General features: G+C 38.9%; 1 pseudogene; it reads left to right on the forward strand.

The window, feature by feature from the left end:
- The first annotated feature begins 7,607 nt into the window (after window positions 1-7,607).
- Window positions 7,608-8,426, forward strand: LOC107002112 (annotated as a pseudogene).
- The last annotated feature ends 3,290 nt before the right edge of the window (window positions 8,427-11,716 follow it).

Raw genomic sequence — 11,716 nt, forward strand, 5'->3', positions numbered from 1 at the left:
TGATCAGATGATTAAGTCTTCTTGCTTTTTGGCGGTCATGACTACAGATTCGGCAGAGGGATATGCAAAGCTTTACATTAATGAAATTGTGAGGTTTCATGGGGTTCCTTTGTCTATCATCTCAGATAGAGGTCCTCAGTTAACCTCTTTTTTCTGGAAGTCGTTTCAGAAGGGTCTTGGTACTCAAGTTAACCTTAGCACATAATTTTATCCGCAGACGGATGAACAGGCAGCGCGTACTATTAAGACCCTAGAGGATATGTTGAGAGCTTGTGTGATCGATTTCAAAGGTAGTTGGGATGATCACCTTCCTATGATTGAGTTTGCCTACAATAATAGCTACCATTCTAGCATTCAGATGACCCCTTTTGAGGCTTTGTATGGGCGTAGATGTAGATCTCCTATTGGTTGGTTCGAAGTAGGTGAAGCAAAATTGATATGACCAGATTCAGTCCTTCATGTTATGGAGAAAGTTCAACTCATTAGAGATAGACTTAAAACAACCCAAATTCGTCAAAAATCTTATGCAAATGTAAGGAGAAGGGAACTAGAGTTCCAAGTTGATGATTGGGTTTTTCTGAAAGTGTCACCTATGAAAGGGGTGTTGAGATTTGGCAAGAAAGGAAAACTCAGTCCTAGATATGGAGTCCCTTACAAGATCTTGAAGTGGATTGTCAAGGTATCATATGAGTTGGAGTTAACAGCAGACTTAGTAGTGGTGCATCTGGTCTTCCACATCTCACTCTTGAAGAAGTGTGTGGGTGACCCAGCCTCTATAGGTCCATTATAGTGTGTGGCGGTGAAGTATAGTCTTTCTTATGAGAATGTACCAGTTGAGATTCTTGACCGTCAGGTTAGAAGGTTGAGAAATAAAGAAGTCGCTTCAGTCAAGGTTTTGTGGAGGAGTCAGTCTATAGAGGGAGCTACTTGGGAAGCAAAAGCAGCCATGAAATCCAAGTATCCTCACCTCTTTCCTTCCTATTCTACTCCATCTTGAGGTAAAAGTTCTTCTTTAGTTTTCCATTCATTCATGCTTGAATTCTGTCTTAGAATCATCTTTCCTCAGTTCGTACTTATATTTCAGTGTATTTGCATGTTCTCCGAACTCAATTTAGTCAGAAACTCAGTTCTCTATTTTTAGTAGTAGGGTTTTCAACTCTCTCCCTCTATTCTAGCTAGTTAAGTCTTCATTCGAGGACGAATGTTCCCAAGGGAGAGATAATGTAACACCCCATATCCAGAACAGACCAAAAACAAGTTTTTCAGAAAAAAAAATCATCAGGTGCAACACACGGTGGAATCGACGGACCGTAGTCTGACCCATGGTCAGTCCTGCACATCCGTCGATGGGGTCAGAAACTCTCAAAAATCTCAGCCTAGAAAAATTGGTTAAGTCTTAGTCGACGGAAGGACCTACGGTCCGTAGGTCAGACTACGTGTTGACACCTAATTTTGACTCTCCTCTATAGTAATTAACTAGCGATCTTCTTGAGTTTAAAAAATTTAAAATAATTAATTATATATATAAAATAAGATAATAATAATAAATTTTTAGCTTTAAAAATATTTTGAATAAGTTTTTGACACCTTTTATATTGTTTTAGCTAATGTATATGCCTTACGTAAATATTATAATTTTATCAATGTTCAAAAACGAAAAAAAGAATAATAATAATAATAGTAACATTTTGTTTTATATAAATATTTGGTTAATTATTTTAGCTTATATCTTGAATCTTTAGTTTATATTCGAATTAATTATTTTATTTTGTTAACCTTAAGTATCTTGTTAATAAATTATATTATTCGTCTTATTTTTAAATTTGAATCAAATTTTCCAATTAGATTTATTTTATTTGGCTAAATTTTCTTAACTAAAAGACCAATTTTGGACCACTTATTGGCCAATTTCCAATCATCCTGCTTTTCCCCATTTCAAATTTTCGGAAGCCTATTAATCCCCATCCTCAGCCCTTTCTTTACGCCAAAATTATCCAACCCAATTCAATTCAATTCCAGCCCAACCTTTTCCCCATCAGCTGCCCCAACCCAAATATGTTTTCCCTATAAAAAAATCAAATAGATCAAAACAGTGTAGCACCCACCCTCTCCTACACGTTAGTGGCAGCCTCACGGCGTTCCCTCAGCAGCGATGCGTGAGCGGTAAAACGACCCTAGCGGCACTCGCGACTTCGCGCCAGTCACGTCAACTTAAACGACAAGTTCACGTCGCGTGACGATCGTATCCTTCTTCATTCTGTACAGATTTGCAGATTTCTGTAAATTCCTGCTACCCGTTTTGCTGAGCAAGCTGCACAATTCCTCCTTGCGAGCCAGGATATGATGACACGTGGCTCAACAAGGACGCATGATCAATCCGAGCCCTCCGCGCGATTTCTAGCCGTTCCATTTGAGAATATTATTTTAGGGACATAAATTTAGATTTTTTTTTGAACGAAAATCTCATGGGTCTGAATTTGATTTGGAGACCTTTTCCCTTTCATTTTGAACCCTAAGTTATCCCTATATATTATCTCTTTGGCTTTTTGAATACGGTGTTTCTTTTTTCGGGGAGAGAGGAGGAAAATCTTGAATTGGAAAGTTTTTCATTTTCTTGGAAGATTTTTTTGGATTTTAATCGGAGATAGTTATAGAATATATATACAAAAGGGGTTTGGCAAGAATCCTAAGGATCATTTAGTGTTGGAAAAGAAAAATCACAAAGAGGCTAGCCAAAAAAAATCTCACCTTTATTCAGTCTCGGTCATTTTCTTATTTTGTTTGCTCACCCAAGGCCACAAAGTTGCATTCTAGTGCTGTTAAAGTCTCCTCAACTTGTTATTGGTCAAGTTCGCTTCACCTTGAAAGGTAATATCCCCTCCTCATAATGCCTTCCTCATCTTTTCTTTTATTTAAAACTATATTTTTTTTGTGTGCAAAGAAGTATGTGTTCCATGGATGTATTTGTTTGAGTCACCAGTGGTTTGATTCTTGCTTGCAACATGAGCTTTTTTGTTTGTTATTTTGAGAGTTGCTTTAGTAAAGATTGATAAATAAATTTTGTTTTAGGAGGTCATTAGCTCGAGACAGGTCGATTGTGTTATATGTCGGTGGTCTTAATTGCTGAAATCAATGTTTTTCTTTATCGCCTTACCGTTTGGGGTTCCTCCATTATTGCTTTGTCTCTAAAATGTGATTAAGTTTTGAGGCTCAGGATCTTTTCCTATGGGAGGTTCCAACGTCACTTGGTTATATTTTCTTTGTTGCTCAGCCTTATGGAAATTGGCCAAGTTCTAGTTGTCAAAATGTGTATTTAGAAGGCCGTGACGCTCCATCTCTTTTACTTATCATTTTTATGTGTTTCTAAGATGCTATTTAGCATGAGTTTATTTATTTCCATCCTGATCGACATATCGTATGCCTACTGCATCTACTATAAAATTTTAAAATTGATTCCTGTTTTTTTTTAGCTTAGCTTAAACCCCTTTTCACCACTAAGCTTCCTTTTTGTAAAAAAATAATACGTCGTTATGATTAAGCTTACTCATCATGAATATCGTGTTGTCTTAAGTTAGTGTTGTAGGTTTGACCTTGTTTCATCATGGAAGATGTGAGTTAGAGTACAAATTTTGTTGGTTTATTCTTATGAGACTAATAATTTATTTATATTTTATGTGTTAAGTGTGTGTCCACCATGATTTCATTTCGTCCCCTTTACCTTGATGGAATTTGTAGAACGACATGTTCACTGGTGTCCTAGCTAAATGAAAATTTGTCCAAAATGCATCTTTGTCATAAGTATTGTTTGCCACTTTGCCTCTTATCTCTTAATAACTCTAGGCTTCCTCTCTTAGGTATTATAGTTCTTGTAGACAAATAAAAAGTATACATGAAAAGTACTTAATGGTTGTCAGAATTTTGGGACAGCATATATTTATCATTTTCCTTTGTTCTCTCAAGTTCATAAGATGATACACCCCTCTAAATTCTTTTTTTATTTTGTTATGATTTACTCTCTTGTTTACATCTGTTGTTAAACGGGCTTATAAAGAGTTTGTTCAATCCTCGTTTTGTCTGTTAATCATGTAATCTCTTTAGTTCTAAAATAATCTCGCCAGCAGTTAGTCAATTTCTTTAACTTCCAATGATAGGTTTACTTGTTGGAAATTTGTTTAAGTGATATCTGAGTACTAATTCTTATCTTTATTTTATTTTGTTCTCGCATGTGAAATCCGCTCGAGCGCATCATAAACTCCCACCTCCTTTGAATCTCGCGAGAGTCATTAAGACTCAATTCCTCTTATTTGAGTAAAGCAACCCAAATCGGTGGATAGGTCCCAAATTGAAAGAAATCGAGGTGGCGAAAGTCGAAGAATTTAGGCCACAAGAGCCTAAAATTTATTTTTGCCGATTTTGTATTTTGTTGTTTTTGGGGCCTAAGCCCTTGTTATATTTCCTTTTGTATTTGTTTTTTTAAATTTAGTTTAGGACAGGTGGAAATGGGCCAAAAACTTAAAACAGGTGGGTCCAAATTCCGGTCAAGACGGACAGAACTCGGGTTGGAACTAATCTCTATCTCTCTCTCTCTTATCGTATATTTGTTTATATTTATGTGCTATTAGGTTTAAAGTTAGAAGAATCCAATCCCCGTAGAACGTCGTAATATTTTGGCAACTTAAGATTGAATCAAGTTAAAAAAAAATTAAGATAACAAATTTTTCAGTTAGGTATTTCACTTAGATAAAGTGCTAAATCCATTTCAAACAACTTATAATAAATTTTCAAATTCAAAAATTTAAGTTAGACATAAAGTTTTAGCTAAATATTTTAGTTGCCAGAAAACCGCAAGTAGGCAGATATTTTAGGTGCTTAACACCTTCCTAGAATATAAATGTGAATCCCAGAACCACTTACATGTTTTGACTAGATTTTTTGTTAAGTCTTTTGAAAACTAAACAAATGTTTTCTTAATTTTCTCAAAATTTAGTGGCGACTCTAAAAAGTTGAAAACTCTTACAAAAAATATTTTTTCAATAAAATAGAAATGGCGACTCTGCTGGAGATATTAGAGGATTCTAACCTTAAGACTAACGTGTTTGGCTATGTGATTTAACTGTTCATCTGTTTATCGCTTTATTGAATTGTTGCATTCATGGCATATCATAACTATGTCAAACGACGATTATTTCATTTCCACTAAAAGGACTTTATGCGGGTTCGCAGTCATTCATTAAGTAAAAAAATTTCTCGGGGAACCCTGACGAGTGTAGTTGGCTACTGTATAGTCAACGATCGTTAACTGTGCCAGCCCAAGTAGTCCTCTTGGGTTACCCTTTCCACTCTAAATACAAACCACTCCTAGTTAAACTAAGATAGAGCGAAACCCAATCCTAAAAAATAGCGCATTGGAATAAGACGACCCAACACCCAAGGAGTGTTGGGGCCATTAAAAGGACCGCTTTGAGTCAAAATAGCACATTGGAATAAGACGATCATGTTTGTGTGTTAAATCTAAAGGATGTGTTGCATCTTTGTCTGTTTGTTGTATCGTGGGGGGTGGAAATTAACTAGTTGTATGTTTTTTTCGATGTCGAGTCAGTTCCTCCATTTCAACATGGTCACCAAGACACCAGACATCCTCCGCATATGATGGGACAACCTCAAATATTGTCAAAAGAGAGAAATCTCGATTTACCTGGGTCACTTACCTTCAATAATGGACTTCAAGGTTTGGCTCATGTTTATCGAGGTTATCACCTCGTTCTGGGATGATAAGAAGATGGTTTTTTGATTTGGAAATGTCAAAATAACACCAACACTAGAGGAAATTAAGGATTGTTTGGACTCTATCGGGACATGTGGCAACAGGAGAAAATGTCACGATAATCACATCCTTATGCCAGATAGGTCAACTAGTGGATAATTAAGAGATATGTTGTCACTGGTAAGGGCTAACGAGTCAGATTCCCAAAGTATACCACTAATGAGATTTTTCTAAAGATGGGGGCACGATAGCTACTTCGCACAATTTCTAAACGAATTCCATCACAGTACTTGGAGACAAACTCAAGTCATTGCGTTCTCTGCCTGCATTTTAGGAACAATTGTATTTCCCGAAGATGAATGAAAGGAGATCAACACCCGGGTCATGATGGTAGTAGACGCCATCTTCAGAGGAATTTTTAAGAAACAAGAAGAAAAGAAATGTTGTAGTTTGGCCCAGGTCATTTTGGCTGACATTTATCTATCTTTGAGTTGGTGTAAGAACGGGTTCCCGTTTTTCCAAGGTTGCAACATTCTACTTAAATGGTGGATGATTGAGCATCTCTGCAAAAGGGATGGTGCCCAATCACAAGAGGTGGACAAGCCAAGCCAGACGAGTCCCCTCGATAATTATGAATTATACCTAAGCGTCCGCAGATTCCCAATTCATACCACCAGGGGTGCGTGGGCAAGGGTATTTTATGATTTGAGAGAAGGAGATATGCATTGGATGTTACCTAACTTCAAGTCCGAGAGGATAGAAGCAAAGGGGGCCAAACTTCCATTTTCAGTCCTTCATGGCATAAGAGGATTGCGGCCCTACAATCCAGCTAGGGTGATGCGGCAATTTGGTAGAACACAAATCACACCCGTCCAAGGGGATGCTAGCTCTTTTGTTGTCAGTTACAGCAGGAGCGGCAAAATACCTTTGGCCAATATCATCCTCCAGGGGTGAGTTAGTCGTGTCAACATTAAATGGGGTATGGCTGAAAACAGATACGAAGCTAGGTATGTTGACGAATACAAGAAATGGTTGCAGAATGATCTTTCTGGTGTAGTGAACCCAACACCATGTGCAGGTCGAGAAATTGAAGACATACAGACAAGGCTTCAGATCCATGCTTACCATTTTCAGCAAGAATGGGACCGAAAGGAGCAAGAATTTCAGCGAAAGGAGCAAGAGTGCCAGTCCAAATAATTAGAAAGTCAGAGAGTTTTAGCTGTGACATCACAAGAGTTATCGGATACAAGGGATTATCTGATGCATTTGGATGCGACCCTGGACGATGAGCACTCTACAAGTTGTACCATCATCTTCCAAAGCTCTGTCCGCTGAGCCGTACGCGTTCACAAGCAAGTGCATGATTCGTGAAGAAGTAGAGAAAGCCAGAAGAGGAGCCGAGCCATCAACCTTTTAACTCCCCTACGTGGGATTGGTTTCTATCTGTATTCATATTATATAGCCCTCCCTGAAATGTACCTCGTTTGATTGAAATTATGTAACGAATGCTATGATTTTTAGTGAAGTTTATTTTTGGGGATACAAAAATTTATTTAAATGATGCAATACATCCTTTAGATCTCTAGGCCTACGCTTGGTACAAAGGGTCACATGCATGATTAGGACGTGATATATGTGTGCTTAACTCTTTATGTGTTATGTTGCTACGAAAGATTATATTGGAAACCCACTCTTTTTTAGAAATATCAAAAATATACAGAAGTCACTATCACAAATGACTGACCAAAATTTTCTGAGTCTTAAGTTTCTCACTCCAAAGTCAAATCTCATCTCCAAATCCTAAACATTACTCTACTGTCTCAGGAAAGGCAAAATCGCCACTATGATCAACGGAAAGGGTATTTAAGCTGAACCAAGTGAAGAAGAGAGGATCGATATGCAGAAGCAGAACGGAAAGCGTTTGTATGAATTATTTTTTCCTCCTGAGAGTCCCGAAGAGGAAATCAATGAATAAAGTTACGAGGAGAAAAGTTATGAGGAGTTACTTGTCTGCCCACCTTCTTTTAAGGGACGTCTGGCAAATGGAGATAGCAAAATTTCTCTCGAGGCATATCTGCACGAAGGCCAGAAGAAGATAGAGGTCATTTCGTGCGCTCTCATTTTCGAACATTATCGGTCTAGAGGCCTTCTAAGACCCGTTAAGAAGGCGTCCCCCCATGCGGGATTAGGAGATCTCTGCAAGACGTGTGAATTTCATTCCAGGGAGAAAGGGCACACAATAGAGGAATGTGTTGGGTTTGAAAACGTAGTCCTTTATTTATTCAGCATGAATATTACTCTGAACACTTGGGGTGATGACGTCATCCTTGCATGTGATGAACCGCGTCTTGACATACCGGTCACAGAGAAGATCGAATTCTATCATTGCTCGTTCACACCTTTCAAGAAAACACTAAGGGAAATCTAGTCGGATTTGGTACAGAATGGCGTCTTTACCCATTAGTACAAGAACGGGGACATGCAATATTATCTTCAACACGAAATCCGAAAGCGTTGTCCCTATAATCATCATGCCACAAACCACAACACTGAAAAGTGTCTCAACTTTTTCCATGACCTCGAATCCCTTATCGGCATGGGAAACATTAAAGTTGAGACCTTTCCGCGTGGCTAGATGAAGATGATGAAGAGAAGAAAATGACTGACATGGAGTCATTAGTTTGTCTTTAAAGATTTGGTTGTTTTTTCCATTTCCTTGTAATTCCAACGAATGGATGAATGAAAATATTTCCCTTTTGCACTCGAACTATGTTGGGCCTGAATTTTCCTTGTGAGATACGTAGGCAGCCTTTCAAGGCCCGGCCCCCATATTAAAAAAATTCATTTCCCCCTTTCATATTACAAGGAAATGAGAAGACCAAATCAACGGACATCGGAGAACAGATGCAGAAGACCATAGAAATGTAATTTAGCCTTTCTGAAATAATGTCAATTTAAAAACAAGCAAACTACTCATGGGTTGAAGATATTCCTCAAACATAGCAACTTGTTGTTTATCTGCTCTATGTGTGATATTATGTGTTTGGTATTCTGAATCCAAACTAACGAATCTGCCTTAGAGTTGTTTTCCTCCTCAGGTATTTTGAACTGATCTTGTTGATTAAGCTTGCAGATCATCCTTACTTCACCATATCGAAAGGGCCTGCACATTATTTCCTTATACAAAGCTCAGACAAAGGAAAGACAACAATGGGAGATAACAATGAAGAAGTGAGCCTCACTGACGTTGTGGTGGGTAAACCCACTATAGCGGACTAGAATGAATTGATTTTGCAACTGATGCAGCAAATTGAAAAAGGAGAATGGAAATGCAAAGGAGACATGATCTTCCTCCGCCAAATTTTGCTGCTAACGTTGCTGAGGGGAGACCTCCTATCTATTTCCCTTCCTCAAATATGGATCCGACTCAGAATCAGCCATCTATACCTGCTCAGAATTCGTTCGTTATAGACCTGACTACCCAAAACCACCAATATGCTTCCATCCTACCAAATTCCACCTCCTTTTCAAAACAACAACCCCAAATAACCTCTCATCCTCAAAATACCCAACCTAAATCCACTCCACCACCGCAAAACCAAAGTCAAAATCCAAATCAGAACACTTTTAATCCCCAAACATCCCACCACCACTTGAATCATAATACCAACCCTCATACTTACCCCCTAAATTACAAAGATGCCCAAAACACCCAAAGTCCTTCCGTAGCACCACCCTTACCCAAAAGGAGCACTTTCAAGATTACCGTCCCTACTGAGCACGACGTGCACAGTTCTGAGTTGGACCATTACAAGGAACAAGAAATAGAAAGGAGGGTGAAGGAAGAAGCAAAGGTAGACATAAAACAAGAGATCAAGAAGTCCATGAAAGAGCTCCGGTGCGTCCCTTTACATCGCCGATCTTAGTTATGAAGATCTGTGTATTCACCCAATTTTGGAAATTCTAGATGGGTTCAAGATCCCAAAATTTGATACTTTCGGAGGAGTGGGGAATCCTATGGCTCATATGATATCCTAGTTTGACCAAATGGTTGGAGGGATGAAGCGTTATTGATGCGGCTCTTCAACGGAGCCTGTGCAGAGAAGCTCTTGAATATTTCACCTCGCATGAAACTAGGCAATGGGCCAGCTGGAATGCTCTGGAAAAGGACTTCATTAAGCAATTCCCTTAAAATGTAGAATCATTCCTGATCGTTACTCTATGGAGACGATGAAGAAGAAGTCTACCGAGAGAGTTTGCCTATAGGTGGAGGAAAGAAGCTTCAACGGTAAGACCACCTATGTTTAAAAAGGAAATTGTCAAAGTGTTCGTACAGGTACAAGAACCATAGTGTTATGACAGAAATATGTTGCTCGTTGGAGCAAAGTTTTTTGAAATAGTCAAGATCGGTGAGACTATTGACGACGGTTTGAAAATAGGGAAGATAGCCTCTGTAGCCGCATCACTTTGATCCTCCGGGTTGTTGAAAAAGAAGAGAGAAGACGTGGCTGTTGTTTCATATGAGGGCAAGAAAAAACTAAGATCTTCTTACTCACACTCCCAAGGTCATTCTCGATTTTCTCAAAACTCTTACAAGCTAGTAAGAAAAATAATCCTCCTCCAGTATACCAAAATCCTCCTCCAGTCTACCAAAGTCCATCGTCAAATTACCAAAATCCATCTCCCACTTACAAAAATCATCCTCCACTATGTCAAATTCCATCTCCTCATTATCAAGGTGTTGCTTCCAACAATGCTAAGGTGCATTCGAGCTATAGTGCACCCCCTCCCGTTTATCAAGTCCAAGCTCCACTATACCTAAATCCTCTCCGAATTACCAAGCTCCATTGCCAAACTACCAAACAAATTCATATCCCAGAAATAAGCTCCCCGTCTGAACGAACGGGGTTATCAATAGATTCCTCCCCCACAAGGAAGTTATGATCCCCCTCGACCTCGGTTCAAGAAGAAACCTTCAAGGAATTTCACCGCACTCGCAGAAAGTCGAACAAAGTTGTACGAGCGACTGGCTGCGGCCGAATATATCCACCTTTTGGGCCCAAACCTGTGGATATCAATTCAAAATTCTATAGGCCAAATCAGAGAAGTGCTTACCATTCCGACAGTGTTGGGAATGATACTGAGGACTGTATCAACCTCAAGCAAAAGATTCAGGATTTAATTGACCAAGAAGTTGTCTCTCTCCACCAGCTGCATCTAACGTCAACACGAACCCTTGGCCAAATCATGGATGCGGCAATGTTAATATGATAGAGACAGATGACAATTGGTGTGTGAAGAAAGTGATAACTCCAATCGTTCACGAAGAGTTGAAAAGGGTTGTGGCTTCATTAAACATCAAAGAGAATACGGAGTTCGTTATTTTGATACCCGCAAAGGTTGTTGCCTTGGTGCCATCAAAAACTCTTATCAAGTAAAACTTTGTTTTTGAGACTGCTGTTGCTCAAGGCATGACCCGATCCAGGAGATGTTATACTCCTACGAGCTTGCTCTCGGAGTTTAAAATAAGGATCAGGAGAAAAGGCTAATAAGCGAACGAGAAGCGGAGGAATTCTGGAGAAGAATGCAACTGAAAGAATATTCTATTGTTAAGCATTTGGAAAAGACTCCAGACCAGATTTTTGTGTGGGCCCTGTTGATGAGCTCACAGTTGCATGTTTTCATTAAGGCTCTTGATGATACGTACATGCCCGTGGGTATAAGAAGCGATAATGTGTCCTCTATTATCAACCAAGTCATCATAGGGCACCAGATTAGCTATTGCGATGATGAGTTGTATTTCGAAGGGAAGTTACACAAGAAGGCATTGCATATCACTGTTGTATGTTGCGAGAAGGTCATAAATCGCATTTTGGTGGATGACGGATCCGATCTGAATATTTATCCATTGTTGACATTGAAGTAGTTACATTTTGACTTGGAAAAGTTGCA

This window comes from Solanum pennellii, chromosome 10 (genome assembly GCF_001406875.1).
Source record: "Solanum pennellii chromosome 10, SPENNV200".
Lineage (NCBI taxonomy): Eukaryota > Viridiplantae > Streptophyta > Magnoliopsida > Solanales > Solanaceae > Solanum > Solanum pennellii.